The following is a 13,300-nucleotide window of genomic DNA, read 5'->3' as shown; positions in this document are numbered from 1 at the left end:
GGCAAACCCAACCAGAGGCTTGGAGGACCAAGAAGCCTGTAGATACAAATCTATAGCCTCCTGGGGCATAGAGAATGGTGGAAAGGAAGGGAAACCCATCTGAAAAGGCAAATGAGGATTATGCAGTGAGCCCTTGATTAAAAAATAAAGTCACATTCCTTTACTTAATGTCCATATCATAGCAACTCAGAGCCCCGACTTCCCTCAAATTAGCCTTTTCTCAAGCCCTGAAGAGGGTATGTGTACCCAACTTCTCCAACTAGTAGTCTACAAGTCCTAGGCCCTTGCCTGCTGCTGGCTTTTAGCAGCATCTGTGATATTGAATTATATTTGTTCTTTTTGAATCCTAGGTCATGTGGGCTAAGAGAGGATAATTTCAGAGATTCTGGGAACTTCCTGGTCACCTGATCTGTGATAGTCGTGGATCTAGCTGTCTGCTGAAGTAAAACTATCTTCCATTGCCTTCACACACTGTGAGTATAAAATACTAGATTTCCAGAGTCCTGTAGAAAGAAGAGCTGCTTCTGGGTCATTTTACAGACATTAACATAGGAAACATGTCTTCATCTTATAGTCAGAGAATGGTGATATATCAGATGTTTAGGTTTTTTGTGTGTGTGTGTGTGATTTGAAACACTTTTATATGATAACTCGAATTATAACTGACAGCATTTTATCAGAACATATCAGATTTTCATGAATGTCACATAATTTCTAGGATATCTATATTAGTATCATCAACCATACAATATAACTTGAGAAGATTCAATCACTCCTTCTGACAACACTTCCCATGTAGTTTAACATGCCAAATGAACTCAGGTTGTTTAATATCTCTCTTTGGGAGGTCTCAGGGGCCCTCTGAAGCACCCCAAAGTTAGCTAGAAGTCAATTATTTAGGAAGGTTTGTTCATAAATATCAAAAGGGTTTATAACAGTCAGGTAAGCTATGAAAGAATACTTATCCACTTAGCCATAGTTAACAAAAGATTTCAAAGGTAAACCTAGGACGGATCATTTAAGAGGTAAAGAAACTTAAAATCCACTAGCAAAGGCAGTTCAACATCTCAAGAAACCTTGTACTAGGCACAAAACTCTTTTCTGGGGGTCCACTTTCCATAAAACCTCCTTATCCCATTCTGTACCCATTCCTTTGCTTCCCCCATCCTGAAACTGCCACCTGTAAGTCAGAACTACTTCTTTTTCCTTCATAAAATGCGATTTCATTCCTCGTACCTTCTTTAATTACAAGTCATACATTTTTCCTTAAGCAACAGAGAACTGACTTTTATATTGGCATTTTACAGATTGGTGAACATACGTATCAGTGATACTATCTAAAAAAAAAAAAAAATTGCTTTCTTACACTGAACATCTCAGCATGGCACCAGACACTATTCATGGATAGTCAAAATCTCTTTAGTTTCTGTGTAAGAGGAAGGTCCTGTCAAGCAGTGAATGTTTCAGAACCTTAATTTATGAAATGACCTAGCTATTCAATACACTGTCATCACTTAGTTTAGCACAACCATAGACATTCAGGTAACCAAAATCTGGAGAAACTATTGTAAGTTCAGCTCAGTTCAGTTGCGTCTGACTCTTTGCGACCCCATGGACTGCAGGCTGCCAGGCTTCCCTGTCCATCACCAACTCCCGGGGCTTGCTCAACCTCATGTCCACCGAGTCAGCGATGCCATCCAACCATCTTATCCTCTGTTGTCCCCTTCTCCTCTGCCTCCAATCGAGACTACTCTGTCGTGTCCCTGCCCGCTTGGCGCCACGCTTCCCGTCCTCTCTGCCCTTGGTGGTGGAGGGAGGAGGGTGCCTGGGCCGCGGGCGCGGGTAGCGGGCCCGGTGGATGAGGGGAGAGGACGGGGTCCCGGGGGGCGGCCGTACCGGGTAGGGGGCCCCGGTGGATGAGGGGAGAGGACGGGGTCCCAGGGGGCGGCCGTACCGGGTAGGGGGCCCCGGTGGTTGGGGGGAGAGGACGGGGTCCCGGGGGCGGCCGTACCGGTGTACGAGGTGGTGGGGGAGGGCTCTGCCCGTTTCGGGGGGATGTGGGGGTGGTCTTTTGGCGTCGGCGGGGACCTCCGGGCGGCGGTCGACCGGCGCACTGGGGGCCCCCATGCGTCACGGGCCGATGTCTAGGTTTTATATGAGAGTTAAGGGAGAATTTTTTACTTTTAAAATTTTATGACCATTTTGGATTAAGCTTAGGTCATTTCTTAATCTAAATGGCACTGCCTATCCTTAAATGGAACTGGAATTGTGATTTTTATGAGTTTTACAGCCAGCTTATCCACATCATCTATTATTACCAATCTTGTTGTGAACTGAAGCATTACATGCTATTGTAATAAACTAGTGAAATTTATTGGCACCCAGCACCCCAGAGTGAGATAAATAGCTGTCTGAAAACATTTGGTATGCCAAAAATCATAAGTTTTGAAGGCTTACCATTAACATTTGAAGTCTCGAGCTCAGAATCCTGGTTTTGAGAATTCCAGTTATAGAATCACTGGCGACATTTCTCAGAATTCATTTGGTTGATGTGGAATGTGTATCAGTCAACTCCACCTCTTTCGATCAATACCTCCAACAGGATGTGGTGAAATTCTGTTGAATTTGTTTTCATAGCCAAGATGCCTCTTAGAATGTTCTCCCTGGGAGAGAGGGAGGAGGAGAGGAGATGCCAGGTGTTTCTAATATCACCTACTGCTGGCCAGAAGCTCTTTGGGTATGAGAATATCAGGGGGTTGTATTAAAATGTTTTTGCCTGCAAGTAACTGAAAATTTCAAGTCAAAAAGACTTACACAACAAGAAACATTTCTTATTTTACATAACAAAAAGCCCTGTGATAGGACGGCTCCCAAGTTAGTGACATCACTAAGAACCCAGTTTCTCTCCATTTTTCTGCTTTGCCACCCTTTGTGGAAGTCTACTGCCTTGCCCTTACGTTATTAGCTTGTGATAAAATGGCAGCCACTGCTATGAGTATCACATAAAAACACAAAAATGTCAAATAAAAGAAATATCCCTGTTTCTCTTTTAAGAAGGAGCTAATCTTCTCGTTTCTTTTTGGTTTGAAGTATATCACATGTTCAGGCTTACATTGTCTCTAGTAAGAGGAAGAGTAAGGGTCACTTGAAATAGCTTAACTTCATCAAGACCCAGCTTCAGGAAGCTAGGGATGGTCACAATCCACCTGGAAGCACAAGGGCCTCACTAAGGAGGGGATACTGAATAGAACTGGGATTCAGTTAGGAAGGAGGTGGGTACCACGCCCATGGGAAGAGACAACCAACAGTGCCCACTGCAGACATACCTGAGAAAGTGCTGCAGGTAGGATGGAAGGTGATGGGCAAGTCAGTACACTCAGGGCAGGCTGTTCTTTTCAGGGGTGCTGCTGCCTGGTTCTCATTCTCCAAACAGGTGAGGGGAGCTCTGTTTTAGGAAACTGGATGGGCAAGAAACAAAGGCAAACCTAGCGGATGTCCTTACAGTATATGCTTGTATATGTAATAATTTTGCATTTTTATCTGCATAAATAATATTAAAGTATGTACCTAAAAGATGTATGCATTTTATCTGTATAAATATCTTTAAAGTATGGAGTTAAAAGGGCTTCCCAGGTGGCTCAGCAGTGAAGAATCTGCCTGCCAAAGCAGGAGACAGGGGTTTGATCCCTAGGTTGGGAAGATCTGGAGAAGGAAATGGCAACCCACTCCAGTATTCTTGCCTGGGAATCTCGTGGACAGAGGAGCTTGATGGGCTACAGTCCATGGGGTCACAAAGAGCTGGACACAAGTTAGTGACTAAACAACACCAGCAACATGGAGTTAAAAAGATGAAAGGGGTAGAATTTTCAATGTCAAGCACTTGAGCACTCTCTACCTAGGCTGTATGCTTTCCTGGGTTTCCCGGGCATGGTCCTCTACAAACTCTGACTCATTAGATGACTATGTGTCAGACCACTTGTACTAATTCTTCATTGGGAATGTGTGGTCCCTGTACCTGTGAAGAAGCCAAGAACTTTCAGGTGACGTTTCCACATCATCATAAACTATCTCCAGGAAAAAAAACCATGTTTGCTTTTCTGGGTCACACCTAGTCCTGCTCTCGCTGACGGGTGGAGGACTGTTATTTCATGAAGTCTAGACTTGTTATCCTGCCCCAGGTGCACACCTGCTCTCCTATGACTCAACCACGAGAAAGCCGCCCAACAGCTACCTGGCCTCCCACTCCAGACCACCTTTTGAAAGTCACTTATAGCTCCCTTTTGCCCATTCTTATCTCTTCTATTGGGCTTTCCAGGTGGTGCTCGTGGTAAAGAACCCTGCTGCCAATGCAGGAAACGTAAGAGATGCAGGTTCAATCTCTGGGTCAAGAAGACTTCTGGAGGAGGGCATGGCAAGCCATGACTTAGCATGCACTCACACATCCCTTCTATCACCCTGAAGGTGGACTTTTCAACCTTGTGTTGCAATTTTTAGAGTGCATGAGTGCTCAGTTACTTCAGTCCTGTCTGACTCTTTGCGACCCCATGGACTATAGCCTGCCAGGCTCCTCCAGGCTAGTAATTTTCCAGAAGCACAAGTTGTCAAGACAAGTGAGTGATCTTGCCAGCTAAACTGCCATAAAACTGTCCTTTTATGAGTAAAGTCAATGTTTTCTCAAGCAGGGGTCTATCAGCTGGATACCAAATCAACTCTACCTTAAAAGGGTCAAAAATGAAACACCTTAGCTGCATGTTGCTAAGGGGCACATTATTGTCCATTAGAGGCCCTCCAGACATCATTTGTTAGAGAATGAATCTACCAGTAGCATGTGGCCTGTTGGGTCAAAGTCCTGCTTATAGCTGGCTAACCTCCCTTGAAGACCCTAATAGGGCCTTTCTTTCTACAAAAAGGTCCTACTTTTCCAGGGAAGCAGTACAGTTTAGAGGTTAAGGGCTCTATGCTGGAGTTACTGCATTCAAATCCCAGTTCTGCCACTTACCTGGCATAGGATCTTAGGGAAGTAATTTCACATCTCTGTGAATGTGTTCTCATCTGCAGGATGGTACAATAGGTGTGTCTACTTCATATGCAGGTTGTAATTGTGACATGTAAAGTAATTGGTATATACCATGCTCAATAAATGTCAGTGGTTAATATCATTATTTTTTCAATGTTTATGTTCTTTAACCCAGAAGTTCTGCTTCTAGGAATTTTTTCCAAGAAAGTAATTGTAGATTTATTAAAAAAAAAAAAAAAAACCATTCCTTTAGCATATTTCATAATGTCAAAATCTAGGTACAATCTAAATATCCAACGGTGAGTAATCAGTTGAATAAATTACAATATATCCATGAAATGAAACACTAGTCAATAATTAAATACCAGTATATCTCTGGATATGACGTGGAATGATGTTCAAGATGAAAGTGAAAAAGTTGGCTTAAAACTCAGCATTCAGAAAACTAAGATCACAGCACCTGGTCCCATCACTTCATGGCAAATAGTTGGGGAAACAGTGGAAACAGTGACAGACTTTATTTTGGGGGGCTCCAAAATCACTGCAGATGGTGACTGCAGCCATGAAATTAAAAAACGCTTACTCCTTGGAAGGAAAGTTATGACCAACCTAGACAGCATATTAAAAAGCAGAGACATTACTTAGCCAACAAAGGTCCATCTAGTCAAAGCTATGGTTTTTCCAGTAGTCATGTATGGACGTGAGAGTTGGACTATAAAGAAAGCTGAGTGCCAAAGAATTGATTTTTTTGAACTGTGGTGTTGGAGAAGACTCTTGAGAGTCCCTTGGACAGCAAGGAGATGCAACCAGTTCATCCTAAAGGAAATCAGTCCTGAATATTCATTGGAAGGACTGATGTTGAAGCTGAAACCCCAATACTTTGGCCACCTGATGTGAAGAACTGATTCATTTGAAAAGACCCTGATGCTGGGAGAGATTGAGGGCAGGAGGAGAGGGGACGACAGAGGATGAGATGGTTGGATGGCATCATCGACTTGATGGGCATGAGTTTGAGTAAACTCCAGGATTTGGTGATGGATAGGGAGGCCTGGCAGGCTGCAGTCCATGGGGTCGCAAAGAGTTGGACATAAATGAGCAACTGAACTCAACTGAACTGATGTTCATGAAATATGGCTAATAAGTGATTAAAAAATATATATATATATAAAATGATGTAGTAGATATCATTTTATAAAAAAGTAGATACATTTTAAAAAAATATAAAAAATAATGAGCATACATGCATGCAAGGAAAAGGGTATACCAAGGTGTTAATGGTATTTAGGGTTTTAGACTAGTTTTCCTTATATATGCTTTTAATTTATCTATAATTATAAATAATCCATATAAAAATCCAAAGAATTCCAAACTGTGTTGTCTTCTCTCTGTCTTGGGCGTGGCTGACTGACCTGAATCTGCTCAGGAAATTAGAGCAAGGCTGTTCCAAGAGTAGGTACCCAGTCAAGAGCAGCTCACCCATGGGCATATCCAGTGACACATGAGGTGTGAGGACCTCTGCCCAACACGGGGACAGTGAACATCTGACAGAGCCACTCTCCTGGGATCTGGACTAGAGAGTGGGGAATGGAGAGGGGGCAGTCTGGCAGTTGCAGAGAACAAACTTGGACCTGTGAGATGGGCCAGAGGCTCTACAGGAAAAAGAAACCATGGGGAAAAGGAGCAGAGGGGATTTCCAGTGTGGCCTTTGGCTCCTCATGGCTTACTGGTTCTTGGATCAGCTTTAGTCCACAGCTGTCTTTAAAATCAACCTCAGTTCTGAGAGTATTTTTGAGTGAGTTTCTATGTCTCACAGAAAAAACATCTGAATGACCAATTCCCCTACTACTGTCTTCCCAAATGGATCATGTATTTGTTTAGAGCAGACAGCATATCTTCCACACCATGCACTTGTAGCTCAAGTCTGGGCAGAGTTTGCACTAAAGCCATTTCAGTCATGTCCTACTCTGCAACCCCATGGATTGTAGCCTGCCAGGCTCCTCTGGCCATGGGGATTCTAGGCAAGAATACTGGAGTGGGTTGCCATGCCCTTCGCCAGGGCTCTTCCTGACCTAGGGATCAAATCCAGGTCTCTTTTGTCTCCTGCATTGGTAGGCAGGTTCTTTACCACTAGCACCATGCAGAATTTAGTTGTTCATTTAATGCTTCATGTGTTCATTTCCACACTCAACAAATATGCAATGTGTGTTTATGATGTGCTAGGTACGTTTCTGAGCTCTAGGGATATAAGGATAAAACAATGAACAAAATAGACAAAAAAATCTCTGCCCCCTGGATTGGTAAGATATAATAAATAAAATATATACAATTAAGTTTTAGGTCACAAAAAGTGCTCATGTGAAAAATAAATCAGGAGAGGGCACACTAGGGTGGAGGGATGGGAGGAAGAAGGAGTTGTAATTGTAAATAACATAGTCAGGGAAGAGAAAAACATGGGAACAAAGTCCTAAAGGAGATAAGGAGGCAAGCCATACAATTATTTGGGGGAAGAGCATTCCAGGCAGAGAAAACAGCAAGTGCAGAAGCCTGAGGCAGAGAGAGCCTGGTGTGTTTGAGAAAGATCAGTGACACCAATGTACCGGAGCAGAGCAAGCAAGGAGGAGAGAGAGGCTCTTGGAAATGGATCCATGCCCAAAGCATGATGGGACCCGAGGACAAGGGAGGTGTAAGGGAGGCAGAGATTGTTCCTGAGAGGGATGTGTTGAGGTGAAGCCTAGACCTCCAATCTAAGATTGGAAAGTGAAACCTGAGCCCTTGCTTTGGGTCCTACCTTTGAGTAGGAGAAGAAGTCAGCGAGGGAAGAGAGGGGCTGGATCACATGGCTGGGTCACGGAGGGTGCAGAGGACCCTGGCTTCTACTTCTAGAGATGTGAGGAGACGCAGGGAGCTTTTGAGCAGAATAGAAGCATGTTTGACTCAGGTTTAACAGATCACCCAGGCTGCTGTGAGGAAAATGGCCTGGAGGGAGGCCAGGATACGGTGTTTGCGCAACACCAGGGGAGATGATGGACATACAGATGAGGGTGGGAGTCACAGCTGTGGTGAGAAGAGGCAAAACCACATTCTAAATGTGATTTGAAGGTGGATCATCTCAACAAACATGATATCCTAGAGAGATATGGTCCAAAACAAAGGCTCTGGCTCCAGTTTCAGGTTTAGGTTGAAGGTCAACATGTCCCTCCCAGGAACAACCATTATCTGTTCTCATATGACTCATTTTGGTTTTGAACAACAGGGCATTTCCATGGGTCTCTGCCTGGATGAATCTTCTTTCTTAAATGATGCCCAACTTTCCTCCCTTCTGACTGTTCACCGCCAATTGTCAAATAATTGAAAGAACCGCATTGTCCTTTTTGTGATCTTATCAAGTCTTTGGCAAGTTCAGATGGAGTAGCAAAATTCCCCTTTAAAATTAATTTACACATTTTCGTTGAAGATGAAAAAACAGATTCTGCATAGCCTTGGAAGCGAGCAGGGGAGGGAGACACTAAGGAATGCTCAAGGCCAGTGTCCTAGAGAAAAGTTGCCTCTCGGTTGAAAGCTGAGAATCAATTCAGGGGGGTGATTATAGTACCTTCTGTGTCATGAATCACTGCTGAGGCATATCAAACAGTGCCCTGTGGCCTCCAAGACTTAATATGCCTCCAAATATAGCTAATAAGTTACTGGGAAGAATTTTAGCCCCTTGATAAACATCTCACTGAGGCTGAACAATGTAACTTCTGGAAATTAATAACCAGACCTCCTCCCTCAGCTTCACCTCCCACGAACAAAACACTGTTCATCAAGAGAGTGCAGACAGCTTTGAAACATACGTTGTCCCCATCTTTCCAGCTATGAACAAAGGATGAATTAACAACCCAGAAGAAAATTATGCTCACAATCATGCCAGGAATGGGGCTGTTGAGTTTCTGAGTCAAACAGTACCAGAGCTAATGTCTGCCAATGCATGTGGCTTAATTGCTCTAAGTCATTTTCAAGGAGCTGTACCAGAGGCTGACAGGCTTTGTTGGAATTATTGGAATTTTTTCAGGCTCTGTCTTGTTGGCCTACCTCATGCAGGAGTCAGATGAAATGTCAGAAGTGCAACTGCCTAAACTCCAAGTCACAAATTTTCTGCCCTGCCTGTGCTCATGGCTTTTCTCTGAAGTCCTTTGACTTTGGGGTCAAATGATCTGGATTTGAAATTTAACTTCGCCACTTCTAGTTGTATGGCCTTTAACAAGAGGCTTAATTAGCATCATTCAACAAATATTTATTGACTACCTACTGTGTTCCAAGTACTGTAAACACTGATGAGTACATAGTTTTTGGAGCCTTGATTTCCTCATATGTTGATCCCACTCATATCCCCTCCTTTGAGAAGAAGCTTAGTAGAGAGCAGGGTTAGTGAGAAGTGAGATGTTTGCTAAGCAGTCAGCACAGAGTAGGTACACAGAGAATGATATTCATTATTGTGATTTTAAGGGTGTATTCATGAGACTTATCTGCTGGTCCAGTGGCTAAGATTCTGAGCTCCCAATGCAGGGGGCCAGCGGGGTTTGATCCTTGGTCATGGAACCAGATTCCACACGGTGCAACTAAGAACGGATATAGCCAAATAAATAAATATTTTTCTTTTTTTTTTTAAAATGATTCTCCAGAAAGTATTCATATTTTACAAGGGGATAAAGAAAACCTGGTCCTCTTTGAGAATGTAATCAGAAGTCCACTCCAGAATTTCACACTCTTTTGAAGCAGTCTTTCACTGGTCCCTGCCCATGTTTCCAAGATGATTAATTTCATGGCAGCCTGATTGGACCATAGGGTCCCCAAATATTTGGTCAGACATTATTTTGGGTGTTTCTGTGAGCGTATAAGCCAAGTAAAGCAGATTGCCCTCTTCCATGTTTGTGGCCCAAACATCAACTGAAGCCTTGAATGAACAAGAAGGCTGATCATCCCCTGAGTAGGAGAGAATCCTTTCCTGTCTGAGTGCTGTCAGAATAGGACATCATTTTTTCCCCCTGCCTTCAGACTTAAATGGAAACATAGGTCCTTCTGGGGTCTTGAGGCTACCAGCCTTTGGACACAAACTATACCATCAGCTTTCCTGATTCCTAGGCCCTTAGACTTGGTTTGACTAACCCCCACAGCTCTCCCAGACCTCCAGCTAGCTGACTCATCCAGCAGATCTAGGGACTTGCTGGCCTCATAACTGCGTGAGCTGTAAGAACTTATTAACTTGTATATGGTGTTTGGTAGAGAACTCAGAAACAATAAGAAGTTACTACCCCAATTAACTGGGCTTTCCAGGTTTAGTGATAAAGAATCCGCCTGCCAATGCAAGAGATGCAAGAGACATGGGTTTGATCCCTGGCTTGGAAAGATCCCCTGGAAGAGGAAATGGCAACCCACTCCAGTATTCTTGCCTGGGAAATTCCAGGGACAGAGGAGCCTGGTGGGCTACAGTCCATGGGGTCGCAAAGAATCTGACATGACGGAGTGTCTGAGCCACATCCCAATTAACTAAATTTGCTTTGAAATTTTTTTCCACTTTATTATTTTCAAAATAGCCTTAGCTTTAAAAAAAAAATGTATTTTCATCTCTTGATTTCCAGAAAGTAGATAAAAATATCTTACTACTTTAGATTAAATAATTCTCTCCACAGTCAAGCATGTATCAAGGAGAACTGCATTCCCTTGTTTCAGCCTCTTTTAACATACCTGCCTTTAACAAATGTGTGGATTAAGCGTTGCATACAGTATAATATTTCAGTATATTCTAGCCATGAATTTCCCAACACTTAATCAGGAAAGTAAATAGCACTGGGATTAAAATACTTCAAGCGATCTGGGTAAGTAGTTTTCATTTTACAGGATCCCTTTGCTAAGGCAGCATTGCTTATACATCACAGATGAGTCTAAGGTCTACAGATCCAACTCTGGCTTCGGTGGTTTCCTGGTGTCAAGGACACAATCCTCCTTGCATTATCCAGTTTCACTGCCAGTGGGAAGAAAAACATTGTCTTGTTCTTCTTTTCTCCAATCACACCTAAACCCATATCACATGGGACCTGTAGAAGCTGTGTCTCAGCTCAAAGAAAAGTACAGTGATGTCCCCCACATGCCTGCTGAAAACCTATCTGGATCAAGGTGAGTGAAGGCCTTCCTCAACCTTCTCAATGCCTCACACACTTCCCTTCCAACCTCAGGGTCAGTCCCTGTTCCCAGTCTGCCTTCAGGGAAGTCTTGGTTCTAGCCAGTCCTGGGAGAAGGGTTGCTTTTTCCTGGGAGAGCTTTGGGAAGGCTAGCTGAGGCCTGGATGGCCCTCATCCAAACGAACACACGGTACCCAGAGTCATCTTTTGATGACCTTTGCTCAGGGAGGAGGCAGAATGTGAACAGTCCCCAAATCCTCCTTCTTTGGCTCTATGATGTGCTATCTTATTATTTCCAGATGTTTTTTCCTAATAATAGTTGCTTTATCTAAAGTGAGAGTGAGTCTGCATTCCCTGAACACACAGTGGACATGGGGAAATAATTTTAAAAGAGTGGGAAAATAGAATATTTGCAATTAAGTACATTTTTTTTTGCCTGGATGATTCTCCTAGTTGATAATCCACCCATGATGGCATGCATATTGGAAAGGAACAAATAAAACTATCCTTATTTTCAGATAACATATGTCCATGTAGAAAATCCCAAAGAATCTTTTCTAAAGAGCCCCAAACAAACAAAAACAAAGCAAACAAACAAAAAACCTTCTCTCACTAATAACTTAGCTAGGTGACAGGATACAAGGTCATTATTATAATATCAATTGTATTTCCCATATACTGTCAATGACCATGTGAAAGCTAAAGTTAAAAAAATAGTACCATTTATACTACACCCCCTCCCAAATAAAATATATAGACATAATTCTAACAAAACATGTATAGGACTTGTTTTCAAAAGACTATAAAATGCTGATGAAAGGAACTAAGGAAGATATAAATAAATGGAAAAACATGCCATGTTAACATCTTGGAAACCCAACCTAGTAAAGATGTCAATTCTCCCCTAGTTGATGTATAGGTTTTAACGCAATTTCTATCAAAACCCCAGCAAAATTTTTATTGGTTTAGACAAGATTATTATAAAGTATGTGTGGAAAGGCAAAGGAATTAGAATAGAAAATAATTTTAGAAAAGAAGACTAAAGTGGGAGAAATCACTCAATTTTAAGATTTACTATATAACTACAGTATTCAAGATAATGTGTCTTATGGAGGAATAAATACACAGATCAATGAAGAAGAAGAGATAGAGAAGCCAGAGATAAGTCCACACACGTGGACTTCAATAGAGAAGCCAGAGATAAGTCCACACACGTACAGTCAACTGATTTTTGACAAAGGAGCAAAAGATACTCAATGGAGGAAGGATAGGTTTTTTAAAACAGATGAGGCTAACAATTGAATGTCCATAGGCAAAAAACAAAACAAAACAACACTCAAACCACACACTTTATACAAAATTAATTCATAAAGGATCATAGATTTAAATGTAAAATTATACAACCTTTGGAAGAAAACACAAAAAACCTTCAAGATCTAGGGGAAAGTAAAGAGTTCTTAAACATGACACTAAAAGTGCAATCCATAAATGGAAACATTAAGTTGTACTTCATCAAAATTAAAATCTTTTTTCTGTGAAAGACTCTGTGAAGAGGATGAAAAGACATGCTATAGACTAGCAGAAAATACTTGCAAACCATTCATGTGGCAAAGGACTCATGTCTAGAACATAAAGGACTTTCAAAACTCACTACTAAACAGGGGTTGGGGGGTTGGGGGGGGTGTGACTATAAAGGTGAAGCACTGGGGATTCTTTGTGGTGACAAAATGTTCTATATCTTGATTGAGGTGGTGGTTACACACATTTGCACATGTGAAAAGATTTCATAGACTCATATGTAAACAAAGGAAATCTGAATAAGATCTGTGCCTTTTACGCATGTCAATTTCCTGGCAGTGACATTGTCCTGCAGTTACGTTTACCAATAGGGGAAAGTGGCGGACGGTATACACAACGTCTCTGTACCATTTTCTGCAACATTCTTTGAGTCTCTAATTATTTCCAAAGTAAAAGTCTTTAAAAATGGTTGCCTGGATGGTCCCCACCAGTAGATAACCCTCAGGATTACTGTAACTTTCCCACCATAGACAGCAGATCTTTACAGGAACGGACTGGGGCTTTTATCTCTTTATGACGTCCATAGGCTGAGCACAGACATGCTCAG

Source organism: Cervus canadensis, chromosome 2, assembly GCF_019320065.1.
Source record: "Cervus canadensis isolate Bull #8, Minnesota chromosome 2, ASM1932006v1, whole genome shotgun sequence".
Lineage (NCBI taxonomy): Eukaryota > Metazoa > Chordata > Mammalia > Artiodactyla > Cervidae > Cervus > Cervus canadensis.
Note: the sequence above shows the minus strand (reverse complement) of the source record.